Here is a 15,342-nt window from a genome sequence, read left to right as displayed (position 1 = left end):
TGTAACATGACAGCAGCTCTAATTACTGTAATGCTGTATCCTATATGTTCATATGCATGTTGGCTATACTTAAGTTCTCCCTGCCTTTCATTTAACAGTAGTGTGGCTACAGAGTCCTTGTTCTTAAATAATTTACTTCTGTCTGCATCCCTCCTGCTATTAGAGCTAACCACAAATGTGACTATGGAGACATACTACTGATACTATTAGAAAAGAATTGCCTCTTTAAAAAAATAAACAACCAGAAAATTCACACAAATTAGCCTATTTGCATCATCCATTTGGAAATAACAGTACATTATGAGTTCTGGGTTGCTTTATACAGACTTTTAAAAATATCTAATCTACTCTAGACATCACAGTGGGCCGAAAAGGATCATAAACACTCACAGTAAACTCCCTGACCTTGACAGGTTATACAGCCAAAATAAATGTTACCCTTTGGTGTCCATGGGAGAAGGTAATTTACCTCTTTATCCTCATAATTTCATTTTTTTTCTATCATCGACAAAACCATTGTTCTAGGAAGTTTTTGCTTTAACTGTAACTCTGACGTCGGTGGCGTATTCCAGTTCTAAAGTCCCTGCACCAAAGTTTCATTTTTTTTTCTACAGGGAAGTAAAGTTTCTGCTCTATGTTAAGTTAAATTCATGAAAATATCACAAAGCATTTACTGTTTATTTAAATGACCCTGACTCTGAGTGTATTGTGTGTCCAGGGAAATCATAACAATCAAGAAATATAGCATTACAGGCTATGTGAGGTAGGCGGAGTGTCTTAAGTGTGTATTTTCTCATATGTCCAGTCTACAGTTTAAGTGACTTAGCTTTAGTGACTTAAAATCCTTTTTGTAATAATGTTAAAATGTCTGTGAATGCGTTAACCAGGGTAAATTTGAAATTGAATCTTTAAGATTTGTTAAGGGTCAGTGTTATGCATGAAGGTTAGGGTTAGTATAATGTCCTCTATGGAACTAAGTGTTAGTAAAATGTTCTAAGCGATGGAAACACGTCTTGTGTGTGAGTGTGTTTGTGTGTCTACTGAATGATTCTAGGACCGTTTGTCCGATCCTTGATATTCCCAAACATACCACTAGCCTGAAGTTTCACCAACAATAAATTAAGAATTAGATGAGGGAGCCCAAAGAAACAAAGGTATCCAAACACGGACCGGTGTTGATTTATTACTGGTTTAGAGGATGGCCCCCTGAGTTAAACCACGGCAAGATACAGGAATAAATCTCCCCTGATCTGACTGAGCCTGACTCAAATATAACAGTTCGTTTGGCCCCTGAGGTCATGTCTGCTGGCCTTGGGCCACTTGCAGTATTTAATCTTCAGCCCTTTTGCTGAGCTAAAGCTTGGATAATCCAAGCCAACATGGACACATACAGCCCCCTCACCCTTCAGGAAGACTTGCAGATTCAGGAGAGGTTTCACTAGCCATCTGTGGGTCTTTTACAGCTTTCTATAGTTTACAGCATATGGTAACACAAAAGTAGTTACAACTAACTAGCTACTAAATCAGGGGTGTCAAGATCCGTTCCTGGAGGGCCACTATCCTGCATGTTTTAGATGTTTCTCTCTTCCAACACACCTGATTCAAATGATCAGGCTCGTTATCAGGCTTCTGCTGAGCTTGATGATAAGCTGATCATTTGAATCAGATGTGTTGGAAGAGAGAAACATCTAAAACATGCAGGATAGTGGCCCTCCAGGAACTGAGTTTGACACCCCTGTACTAAATGAACAGCTAACAAATGCATCTCAAATAACTTCTCTTAAATGCTCTTAAATAACTACACCAGACTGCCAACACACAAGGAAACAGTGACTAAATGATTAGTTTTAGAGCATCAAATGGATTGTTAATTAACAGTAGATCTGATGCTAAATGTATGCAAGAATCGCTTGTTTGTCCCGAGAACTGTGTCCGATATCCATTAATTGTCAATTAGTCTGCTTTAGTCTTTTTTTAAATGAATGCGGTTGTAATTAACTGGCTTGCTTAACTGTAGAAGATGCACTTTTCTTATTCAGACTCTTTTTTTATTTTTGCATAATTTATAGCAAGACAAACAGGTATACATTTCCAATAGGTAAAAGCTTTTATTGTCAAATTATGATTGTCATGACTTAATAGGATTCACATGTTCTTTTTTTTCTTCAATGTCTCATGTAGTCCCCATTTATTAAAACCTATTCCTGGCAGTGTAACTATCACAGTGTACCAGGGCATCATCTTGTCAGGAACAAGCTCTGTAACTTGTGCCGCTCCATGACTGAACAAACTCACTGCCTATGACTCAGTACAATAATTGCATAGAAAAATGTTTTTGAAAATCTGGCATTTTGTTTGGTTTAATGTTTTGGCTGAACTCCCACGTTACCTTTGCGAGTACGACTGTGCTCTTACAGTTTGTCAGCTTGAGAACAGATTGTGCACTCAGCCTCTGCTATACTGTTCATGGGCTTCTAGGGATTTGTAACTTTTAAAATGACACAAAGTTTAGGCACTCAGTCCAGGGACTGCATCAGGGTCTGTAATCCACTGTTGGGCTGCCAAGTCATATGGATCTGTGTTGTTTATTGAGCTTAGTTTGCCCAAATATTGTTGTTTGGCATTGAAGTTCAGTTGTTCCCAGTATGATACTTTTTCTGCTTCTTTTCTCTTTTCAATTTCTTTCCCTCTCCATCAGATTTGACTGATTTAACAAACTTTTTAGACAAACAAAAGGTAAGCAGGTAACCACATATCAGGCATAAGTAATTTGTTGCATGTTGGGATTGGTGCACACTTTGGCCTTGGAGCTAAAGGATCCCTGGTTCGCATCCTGGCTTTTCCAGAATCTTTCTGCATGGAGTTTGCATGTTCTTCCTGTGCATTTGTGGGTTTTCTTCTGGTACTCCAGCTTCCTCCCACAGTCCAAAGACATGCTGCGGTTAATTGGTAACTCCTAATTGTCTGTAGGTGTGAATGTGAGTGTGATATGTAGCCCTGTGACAGACTGATGACCTGCACATGGTGTTCCCTAACCTAACCCCCAAGTCAGATGAGATAGCCTTCAGCCCTCCCATGACCTTAATGAGGACTAAGCGGTGTATAGATAATGGATGGATGGATGTTGGAATTGGGTCCATATCCCAACATGCAACAGGGCATGACATATCTTTGCTTTCTCAGTGCAGTATGACTTGCCATGAGCTTCACCATTTGCTGCTGATTTACATTGTTGGAATGCTACTAAGAATTCAAAGTAGTCACATTCTCTTCAACATGCTCTCAACATGACTGGCATGCAGCTGTTTAAAGGTTTCTTGCGTTTGTATTCTTCGTTTAGTTTGGTAGCATGCTAGCATTTCCCAATTAGCAAGAAATGTTTGTAGCTCCATCGGCGAAAGGTTGGATCTTCATGTGAATGGTGATGTCTCTAGTTTTGCAGGTATTTGGTCATAACCTAAAAATTTGGACAAATTAATATTTTGACCTGGTGATGATGGAAGATTTCAGGGGCTTGGGTACTACAATTCATCTTGGGGGGCATGTATGTCTGAAGAAAATTCATGGCAATCCATCCGAGTTATTTCTGTCCACAACAACAAATGTGAACTTAATAGTGGTGAAACATGAAAAGTAGCAGATCCAAAGTCATTAGGACCCATCCTCTGGGAATATGACTGTCTGAAGTCCGAATTAAAATTTAATGAGATATTTCAGCCCGGACTGACAAACAGACAGACCAATTGTCACCTTTTGCCAAGGCTATATTGCTAACACTAATGCACAGTTTAAATTTATTGAAAGGGCAACATTTATATTTATTTGATTTCAGTGGCAGCACTGAAATTCAGAACTGAAAAAGCCACTTAAATGAGAGGTGAAACATTTTCAACAGCCTTAAAGGGAATTCTGATTTCTTTTTACTGAAGGTCGGAGGATTAACGTGACCTGAATGACTGGCATTTTACACAGCTTTATTGAAAACATTCACAGTATGTATCAAATGTCAACCACAAAATTAAAACCACTAACAGGTGAAGTGAAAGACACTGATCGCCTTGTTAGATTGCAATGCTCTATTGGAGACCCTTGGGTCCTGGCATTCATATGAATGCTGCTCTGACACGTGTTACCCACTGAAACATCCATGCAGCCCAAGCACAAGCCCCCCCGGAAACGACACCATTGGCAGCGGCCTCCCCCATCAGGACAATGTCCCCCACCACACTGCAGAAACTGCTCAGGAAGGGTTGGATGAGCTCAACAAAAAGCCCAAAGAGTTGACTTGACCTCTAAAAATCCTCAGATCCCAATCCAATTCAGCAGCCACAGAATACACCACCACAAGTCTAATGCACACAGACGCCCCACTCCAACACTCACAGAACCAAAAAAGTCTGTTGCCAATGTCCTGGTGTCAAACATCACAGGACATGCCCAGAGGTCCAAGTCCTTGACTGGTCAGACTTGTTTTTTCAACATGATTAGGACCTGCAATATATTAGGCAGATGATTCAAGACAAGGCAAGACAAAGGAAATTTATTTCTATGGCACATTTCAACAACAGGTCAATTTTAGGACTATATATTGAACAAAACAGTAAACATAAAAGTAAAACCGTAAAGAAACACTAAAATGCAATGTAAGATATTAGAAAGCCTCAGATTTAGTTCAATGAAGGGCAAACAGAAAAAAGAACTACAGCCTTGATTTAAAAGAACTGACAGATCCCACAACTCTGCAGTTTTGATGATTTTTTTTTTTTTTTTAGATATGTAAGCCATATAAACTGAAAGCTGCCTTCCAGTGTTTCATTTTGACTTTGGATACAGAAAGTTGACCTATCGTAGACCACCTGAGAGGTCTGAATAGTTCATAACATAACAGTCCACTCTGCTGGTGTGGACAGGAGCAGCAGTGATCTGAATCAGCTGCAGCTGCCTGATTGCCTTTATCGACTTGTGAAGACACTGTTACAGTAGTCGAGTCGACTGAAGATAAATGTGTGACCAGGTTTTTCCAAATCGTTCTGAGACATAAGATGTTTAATTCCATATATATCCTTCAGCTGATAGTAGACTGATTTGGTAATTATTTTAATGTGGCTGCTCAAATTTATGTTCCACCAAGATTTCTGGCTCAGTGTGTACTTTTATAACATTACCAAGTGAAGCTGATTACTGACTTGTAATCATTGTTTCTTGGCTCCAAAAATAATTAGTTCTGTTTTGTATTTGCTTATTTTAAGAAAACCGTGTCACTTTCAATCACTGAGTTGTTCAGTGCAACTACTGAGTCCCCGTATGGGATTACAGCCATCTGGTGACTTGGTAAGGTAAATTTATGTGTCATCTCCATAGTGATGGTAATGTGTAATCATTGTTTTCCCTAATCTGTGCTAGTAGAAGCATGTACATTATGAACAGGAAATGCTCCAGAATGGAACCTTGGGGAACTCCATAGTTTTGTTTTGGTCTGTATAGATTGGAATTACCTATAGACCCAAAGTAGTCACTGTGCAGTTAGATTTTAAAACAGTTCCCACTCAGTGCTGTGGCTGATTAGTGTATATGCAGCTATAGACCTTTTTTTTTTCTTTCAAAAATGTTCTGTATAAACATAAAATTGGGGAAAAATGAAATCAGGAACATTCATTATCAGCAGGGAATCTATACAAAACTGCACTAATGTTATCTTTCTTTCTAACATACACACTTGGATGAAAATGCAGGCATGTGTCAATTTTACAAAACAAAGCTAACAGACCTTCTGACAGTTTCCTGTCTTTATTTGACCTTGATATATCAAAAATGAAATACAGACATGCACATGTCACTGAAAACCATCTTATACGATTAGCTTGTCCAAGCATTTATTTTGGCTTTGATATTTGCCATTTCCTTTTGAAGTTATGCTACATTAAATGCTCCGTTTAGATTTCTGTTAGTCATTTCACCTTTGGAATAGTTGTTTGTAGTTATCTGCCAACCTTAGTCTCATCTGGGAGGACGGTCCTTGAGGTATAACACCTTCTCAGATTTTGCTGCCATACTTTATGCTAATAGAGGAATGCAAATATGGTGCCTGACAACAATTTCTCTCTCGGTCCTCCCAGGTGTTACTCAGAGTTTATGACCCTTATCAAGGTACTGTATGTGCTTGTAAGTATGTGTGCGAAGGAGAATGAAGGAGGAAGAGAGACAGAAACCAGGAGAGAGAGAACTTGTAATGGAATTAGGAATGATGGAGTTCCGTGTCATGCACAATCCTAATCACCTCACATTTAAAAGACCCCTGAGTAATTGTCATGGTTTGCAGATTGGGCAGATGGATAAGCAGCGTAGTCTCTCTGGGCTAAATGTCAAAGACAGGCAGAAACCCCTAGAGCACAACACCCACACATAATCTTTTCTGTTCTGCAAGGACACTGTCAAGGACAAACACCACCACATATTCAGTGCTACAAAAGTGTAAAATACATCATCTGTAATGTATTGTACTGCACAACAAATACCATGTCAGTCTACTCATCCACTTGGTGTACACTTTTACACTGTTATGTTGTGCTTTTTTTTTTCTTTATTTGCTTGCATTGAATTTCATCAGCTAAATTCTCCGTACATATTTTTTCCAGCCAAGATACAAAAAGTCATACTTCAAGATTTCTGCTGCGTTTTGTTTGTCAGGGCTGGAGTAAAATTCTAAATTTAGGGTGAGTATTTTGTCCAGAATTTTTAACCTTAACACATCTCAGCTTGTTTAAAATGCAGAGCATCTGCCTCTGCATACAAATGTTCCCATAAATTAGCCTTTGTTTCCACCTCCTACTACTTCCAGCTAGTCCCCTAAGAATTTCAATGCCTCTGTTTTGATTCACCTATGCACCTAAACTGCTGATGACACTGGGGATCTAAATTTGTGTTATTTACAAGATTACCTTCACATAAAGGATTTGCTTAGCAATTGTAATATCCCTAAAGACCGTTGTGAGGAGAGCACATTGGCCAGCTAAGAGCCCTCTTATTCCTCTTATTCCCAGTGAGCATGACAGCAGCTCTAAAGGACAGGCACGGCCATTATATTCACATAGAACAAGGGAGAAGCAGAGGGCTTGGATTCACATCACGCGTTTTAACCACATAACTTCTCTGAAAGAGCCACTGTCTTAACACCAAAGCTCAAAAAAGCTGCAGAGCATCACAGAGTAACCAGCATACAAGAGAAAAAGATTCGATCAAATTGATTTAACATGCTGCTGCCTCTAACTGCAGCTTATTAGAGGGGATAAGACAATTCAACTAAGGAGGGGAAAATGCAGGGCTGATAAAAAGAAACTTTGATCATTAACTGAATAGATTTTGTTATGTTTTTAGTACTCAAATTATGACATTTTGTAAACCATTCATGCAAATGTAATGCTAAAATTTACATCAATTTTGGCACGCGATTTTGTCAGTCGGATCAGAATACAAAAGTTTGACTGTTTTGTTTTTGTCACAGACTATCCAGGAGTTGCATGACTTTCGAAAATGTAAAAAGAATTTTAAAATATCAGTAGACAGCTGTGCATGATGCCAGATGTGAATTATGGTCTGTCTGAATTACCGGCATACGTATTATGTCAGCCGGCCATATGGAAATAGCATATTTCTGTTTAAATCAAGCTCTTATAGCCTAATTCTTTGCCAAGGTGAGAGCCGAGGAGGAGGAATAGCTAATGGGTGCAACCATACACAGATGCATGATATGAATTTAAACTGAAACAGCGACATAATCCACAAACTTATACAGTAAATCACTATTGCAGCCTGGAGAATCTCTGTGCGTCTTCTGGTCTATATGAGAAGTGAAGCACAAATACCCTGCAGACAGTAGAGAGGCTAAAGTATCAGAATGCAGCTTACATCTCTACTGTCCCCTGCTACGGATTCATCAGAGCAGACTTCCAATCTGAAGCTGTTTCATACAAAGTCATTGTTTGTCTGCCAAGGCCAGAGCTGAGGTGGAGGTATGTGATCACTGTCTGTTGAAACTATCAAATTTCATTGAACTTTTGGACCACTTTGGTAGAGAATAGGGGTCATTGGTCTCTGAGTGTCATTGCAGTATTTTTCTTTTAAATTTCCCTTTGAACGTTCAGTGCATAAAGTAATAAACCAATGAAACAAAATAACTTTCCTGCATTGTTAGCTGTGGAATGATATGAACTAACCTGTTTCTGTTCCTGTTTCTGGTGGTTTTGATGTTAAATTGAGTTTCATGATGAGGAAATTCTTTTGCACTACGGTTCTTTAAAGAAATTGGTATACTTATTCCAGTTTACTGACTACTCCATCAATGTTTAAGCTTCATTCTTTAGTTAGCCACTGGTGCTGGCTATTACCGTTTTATTTTTTGTTTGTTTTGTTTTGTTTTACTCATTTCCTCAGGGACATGTCTTCCCTGTGAATTTTAGGCTTCTGTCTCATATCTTGTTGTTGCAACAAAACACTGAAAAAAAGAAAAGAGAGAAATACAATTACCACCCTGTTGTTGTATACTTCTGCTTTTTGCAGTTTACATCTATGCTTGTCCACGCTTGACCCTTGATCTCTTGGATATAATGCATCATCACTTCATCATTTTATCCAATCAGACATTTGAAATGTTGTCCTAATTAGCATATGAATTCAGGAGTTATGGCCAAATGTGTTTTTGTAAGGTCATAGTGATCTTGATCTTTGATCTCCAAATTCTAATCAGTTCATCCTCAAGTCCAAATGGACACTTCTGCCAAAATTGATAAAATTCCCTCTGGGTGTTCAAGAGATATTGATGCGCTCGATTTGAGGAATCACAGCAGAATATTCAAATTGCTGACTTTCAGAGGGCAACCTTCATGTCAGCTATGTTGATAAAAGGTGCTATAAATGGCTGCTATTGTGTGCTATGCTTGTGCTGTAGGCGTGAGTCTTAAAGTCAAGTGCAAAAAATCTATGAGTTTATACTGTGCAGTATTTTAAACAATACAAAAAAGCGTCTCTCATTTTTGTAGCTTTATTATTTTTATTTATTCCCCTTGCAAAAAAAAATTGTATGTAGTTACCACAATTCTCATGAAACACACAGAGTGCAATGTTGTCATTAATTCACTCTAATTGGCCGTGTGTGACCAAGTACAGTAAATCTTGATAGTGCAACATTTGTTAATGTCAGCTCTGAAATACAGAGATAACAAGGACCACATCCGAATGAACTAGTAATGACAAAAACACATTTCATAAGACACAAAATGATTTCCAGACTTTACACAGAGCTGCGAAGAAGGGAAAGAAAGGTTAAGGAATAAATTAAATGTCTGGTGGACATTAAAACACGGAATAAATGGCTTCATATCTTACATATTCAGGGCTGACAGGAATCCTAGCAGAAGCAGACCCACTTCAATCCAGTCATGTCAGGGGGAAAGAGTTTAGTAGTGATTCACATAGCACGAGATACCAGGCTGTGGTACAAAGCCGTTGTTTTGGCTGCATTACTTGGGAAGAGAAGAACCTTAGAAATGAAAAGACCGAAGTGCACAGGCAGCTGAATGGTTACACATCTTCACTGTCTGCTGTCCTATAAAGGCAACAACTTACAGACATCCAAACACACCTTCCTGAGGATGCAAAGATGTTCATAAAAAGGGACCAGGGACTCCAGTAATGTGATGATGGTCTTGCTGTGCAGTGTTAAAGACTTTACTGACTCTGTTTTCCTAAAGGAGCAAAGGCAGCGCAGGTGCAAGAGCAGTTTATAATTTTTCATGGGCGTGAGTCTTATTTATTAATTTTGTGTGTTTTTGCATCTGCGCCTGTTTGGTAATTTCGTGCACCAATCCAACATGTTTGTGTGCCGAGGTGGGAGAAGAGCGGAGCTGAGTTTATGCTGATTAGACGGCATGAAATTGTGTTTACATTCAAACCAGCTCAGACCACCTCTTATCATAAAAGCAGGGCAATTTTCAAGGTTTTAGTCGGCAGACATGCACACGTATAGATGTCTCCAGAATCAAAAGAAAAGGGGGGAAAAAAGCAACCTGTTAATGCTAAGTGTAGAACCTTTCCCATTTGCTGTACACCTTTTCCTGTTTTTTCATCTACTGCAGACAGATATATGCATCAAAACACCATTTTTATTACGACTGAGAGAGCTTCTTATCTGGAATATAATCCACGAGTGTAATTGGATTCAAAGAAACGTGTTCAAACAAATAATCACGTCTGATGTTGTGTTTGATCAGTAAACTTCTGCAATAACATGTAGTCTGCCAAATCTTTCCCATGCAGTTAAATCCTTGTAATTATCACAGCAGCATATGCGTGTCTTAAAAGTTAGATCTGAGAGGAAACTTGAGTTATTATTTGAATCTGCCTACATGGCGATCAGCATGGAACAGTAAATAACCTTCTGTGCATTTCCAAATGTCATATTTGTTCGCCATTTTTTTTAGTCCTTCCAGGTTTAACAGTAAAATCATCAGGCAACGTGCCTGTCATCAGGTCGCGTCTTGAGCTCCAGTGAAATATCTGCAGACTACAAGTTGATTTTTTTCCTGTTAGTCAGCTTTGTTTTGCCACTTGCTGTCATGTTTATAAATATTTTCAGTTGTAGTTTAAGTGCACAGTAGAATATACATGTTATCAAAATACTCCATCTTATATGAATAAATAAATGTCAGACAATGCTGTTTAAAAACAACTTAAGATACAGTATATTGGGTCATTTTTTCCCTGCATGGGTGCAGTAAATGCACCAGCAGAACCCCTTAATATTTTAGCTGACCTGTGGGTGTCCCAGAAGCTCAACTGGTTGAATGGGTGACCCTTAAACAGGGGCTGTAGACCTCAACGCGGTGGTCATGGGTTCAAGTCCAGCCCATGGTCCTTCCCTGACTCTTCTCCCCACTTTCCTGTCTCTCTCCACTATCTAAAAGGCCCCCCAAAAAACTCGGACTTATGTCAGAATTCTGTTCTTACAATGCAACGTAACATGATTTTCGCCCCAAGTGGGAACTCGCATATGTACATCAGTAACTATGTCTCTCATCTACGCTAACACAATGGTCTTCGGAAGCACTGCCATCAGAAGAGTCTGACTTATGCTTGGGAGCCATAATGTAGGGCAAAAAATTTCCAAAAAACAACACAAATGAAAGTCAGTAGCACATGTGGCATACAACGGCGAATGTAAACACAGAAGTCTTCCTCACATAGCGCTGCATGACAACATATTCCTCCTCTTTGTTCACAAACTTTTCAAGTCACAAACATCGTATGTCTCAATGATGGAACAAGAATTTCTTAATAAATTCATGGGAGATGGCAACGTAACCAGGAAACGCTGTAGGTCAAGGACGCCGTGAACCGAGGACCTACTGCATATTATATTTGACCCCCAAGTTAATAAAGGCACAGAGCTGCAGTAAAGACAAAAATTTGAGATGTAGAATGCTGCTCGGTTTCACAACAGCAAGAGATAATAAAAAAGCACTGATATTTGCAGATGGCAGAGACAGAAGCAACACTATGTTAACTTGTGTTCCCTCCTGCAAAGAACAATTTGGCAGAAAATAACACTTACACCTCTCCAGAAACTTGCATACTTTGCATACACTACTTGGATCCCATTTTTCAATCCAAACATCCAACCAAGACAAACTGTCGAGTGTCAACTAATAATATTATTTAAAAGACTTCATGCCTATTTATGTATTCTTTTATTTTGACTTGAAGTGATTCACAGAGAGGATTTTTCTCTCTCTCACACTTCACCTTCTCTCCCTTCATTTCACCTGTTGCTGCTTTTAATGGAATGCGATTGGTCATTATTGAAGCCAGCCCGGACTCCATCTGCTAACTCTGCAATCCCTCCACTAACAAATGAATTCAGCATCTCTTCCAAACTGTGCCCAGCTGTGCCTGGTTCAAGCCAGCACCAAAATTGCTAAAAGATTTGCTGGTTATGCCCATTCGTGATTGTGCCTGCGATGGAGGATTCTGCTCATCTGCGGCCTGTTTCAAGAAATTACTTACAACTGCAATGGGTCATGGTGCAGGGTGAGGATATTTTGCACCATATTCATTTCATATTCATGAATGAATCACGTCGCAAGGCATTGTGAGGGAACAGGCAGTTAGTATGGGATTGATGACTTGACAAAAGGAAGCAGTCAAAGCTTGAGAGTTTATAATTTCATGCAACTACATGTGTCCAGAAGCTTCATAGTGATTTTCCAAAAGTCTCATAATAATGGTGAGCCAGGACGTTGAGCTTAAATGTGGGAAAAAATATCTGTGGAGGAGAAGATTATTATTGCTCCTTATTATTAGTCCTCGTTTGTATGACCCTGCCCTACAAGATTACAGGTTGAAGGAAAAGTGCTACTTGACATAAACTTCAGTTGCCTGCACCCAAAGCAACACTTGATACACTTGCAAACCTCATTACGCTTGCATGCCTGCAGTAACATATAATGCAGTAGAGGCACATTTTACACTTTAAAGCAGGTCTTCATGACTTGCTTATGAGGGCCAAAAAAAACAGCTCTAGTTTATGTTGAAACAGAGTGCTACTCAATCCAAGCAAAGAAGCTGAAAATATGAAAACATTCAGTCCACTTTATTTCCAACACCACAACAACAAAAGCAAGAAGACAAAGGAAATACGAGTGCAATAGCATTAACTATTCAGGAGGTCATCTCTAAAATGGCTATATCCATACTGGAAATGAGACTACACTGGCATATTATCAAATCACAACATAGTATCATGTTATGGCATTTATTTTTTTGAGTTGTGGTTCTGGCTACTTGCGGAACAGAAGTTCAGTTTTTAGCGCTGAGCCTGAGCAGGTAGCACATTGTGCCCTGAAAGGTTTTTTACGAAAGCAGCTGCCTTTTGCATCTGGAAACTTGGCTGACAAACGGAAGCAGTGAGCTAAAGACCCTAAAATGCCTCAAGAGCAGAAGGGAATTGCAAAGTAGGTAAGTCATTTTCTAGTGTTACATCAGCACAAGTGACACACTTAATAAATAGTTTTTTGATCAAGTGGCAACCTCCTGGGCTGAAAAATTAAGCCAACGCACAAGTGCCAAAACCTGCAGTTCCTTGAATGTCAACTTGAGAGTGGCTCCAAAAGCGAGTCAATTTTAATCAGTCTTAATGACAGTGCTTGCCTCCCTGCATGCAAATATCCCACCTAAACAATTTTCCTGTTACTATTTTGAGGGAACACTATCACTGCATCCTGGGCTTATCTCCACCCAAAATGATGGTCATTGGTTTAAAGAAATGCAAACCAGTGTTGCCAACTTAGCGACTTTCTCGCTAAATCTAGCGACTTTTCAAAGCTCCTAGCAACTTTTTTGTGTCAAAAGCGACTGGCGACAAATCTAGCGACTTTTTCTGCCGTTTTGGAGACTGATAGGAAAACTCGGCTCATTCTGCAGTTACTGTTTTCAACAAGCACCAGGTGCTGCTGTGAGCTTCTCCCCCTCCCAGAGCACAGGCTGTCAGTCCAGTAACCCTGCAGCAGTCCCAGTGAGGGGAGGGGGAGACCCACATCACTCCACGGCCAGACGACAGATGAATCGCGCGTGCGCAAAGTCACTACAGATCCCATCCAGACTTACGGAGCCATATAAACGAAAATGTTTCTTCACTGTTATGCTAAAATAAACCACAGCATTTAACCTCTAGTACAAAAACATATTTTGGGTGTTTTATGATCACTTTTTGGTCTCTTCCACAACGTTATTCCTCTCTCCTACAACGTTGATTACAATTACATGCAAACTGGGAAATATGCATATTAGGCGATGACGTCATTTAGCGACTTCTAGCGACTTTTAGGACAGCCAACAGCGACTTTCCTTACTGAGGAGTTGGCAACAGTGGTGCAAACAAGCCAGAGCTTTTTTCTTGAGACAGCAGAATGATGAGGTGCAGCAGATCATTCTCACAATCCTGTGCACTAGAAAATGGTCTGGCTTTGTAGGATTTAGCTGAGTGGCCATGATGGTGATGACTGGTGCCAATACACTGGGCTTCGAAACCACTGTTCAGAAAACCTTTGGGTTACGTTGTGGAACATTCCTCCATCTTTATACACAGTGTATGTATGTGATTGGTTGCATATGCAACTTTCTAAAAGTAATGGTTTCTTTTAAAAAATTATTACTCTGCCAAGGAACAGCAGAGTTATGTGATAATTGGCATACGTCTGTCTGTCTGTTAGCAACATTACTCAAAAACAGACTAACGGATCTGGATGAACATTTCAGGGAAGGTTCGAAATGACAGAAGGACCAACTGATTAGATTTTGGCAGTGATGTGGCTTATAGTCTGGATCCACTGATTTGTTCAAGATTTCTGTATCATTGTGAGATAGCGTCACAGCATCACTGTAACTATGACAACAAGTGAACACTAAGTCAGCAGCCTGCTGACGATCACATGATTGGGATCCTACTACAAATCTACCATTGTGGACTTATCAGGACTTATCTGTCGGAAATGATACAAGGAACAATTGATTAAATTGTGGGGGTGTTTTCGAGTCCCATCAATTCCCACTGCCTGCTACATATTTAGGTCACACAATTTGGTATCTGTACATAACGCACCCATGCATAACACATCTGTGTGCCACATTCTATGGTGCCATGATTCCTGCCATGAATTTTTTTAAGATTTCAGGAGTTGGAAATTATTCCACTGTGCAGCCTTGGTGGAGTACTGTGCTTTCTGGGTGCTTTTCTGGTTATTATTTAATATACGGTATGTCATTATTAGTTCATACTAAACAATGTAAGTAATACAGATACCAAAAATAATGCTGAATGATGAAAAAATATGATGATAAATAAATAAATCAAAATTCAGAAAACTGAGCCAGATCCACTTGTGTTGACTGTAAAATATGCTCTACAGTGTAAATCAATCCCTCTTTGAAGCCCTCTTGTCTCATGGTTTCATCTCAGGAAATTCTAAATCCAGCATATAGAATATCCACAGATTCAGTTTAAAGGCGCTGCTGACTTCAAGGTTCGTCATGAATGGTGGTAAAATGCGATCACAAAGAGACTTAAAAGTAGAGTCTTATTTGTGGATAAAGACTGTCAATAATTAGTGATTTAGCATATTTAGATAGCATGTGCGTGGTTTCGTCTGTCTTGCTCCCACTGTCTCCTTTCCACCCAACTCCTCTCTTTTTGCCCCTGTTCTGTGCTTGAACACGAGTGGACACGAGCATGAGCATTCACAAGACATGCTGTTGTGTGAATGGTTCCCGGCTATTTTGTGTCTTTCCCATTTA

The 15,342-nt window shown here is 39.5% G+C and overlaps 1 protein-coding gene across 1 annotated transcript in view; it reads left to right on the top strand.

Annotated features, from left to right (window-relative positions):
• Positions 1-14,920, top strand: part of tex30 (testis expressed 30) — a 153,526-nt gene extending 138,606 nt beyond the window's left edge. Inside the window, exon 9 of the mRNA XM_022196831.2 lies at positions 14,910-14,920. The gene's annotated coding sequence lies outside the window, so the exon portion shown is untranslated. The remainder of the gene's footprint in view (positions 1-14,909) is intronic.
• Positions 14,921-15,342: the final 422 nt, after the last annotated feature.

The sequence above is a fragment of the Acanthochromis polyacanthus genome, chromosome 14, assembly GCF_021347895.1.
Source record: "Acanthochromis polyacanthus isolate Apoly-LR-REF ecotype Palm Island chromosome 14, KAUST_Apoly_ChrSc, whole genome shotgun sequence".
Classification (NCBI taxonomy): domain Eukaryota; kingdom Metazoa; phylum Chordata; class Actinopteri; family Pomacentridae; genus Acanthochromis; species Acanthochromis polyacanthus.
The sequence above is the reverse complement of the archived record's forward strand: the minus strand, read 5'-3'. Positions and strand labels throughout refer to the sequence as shown.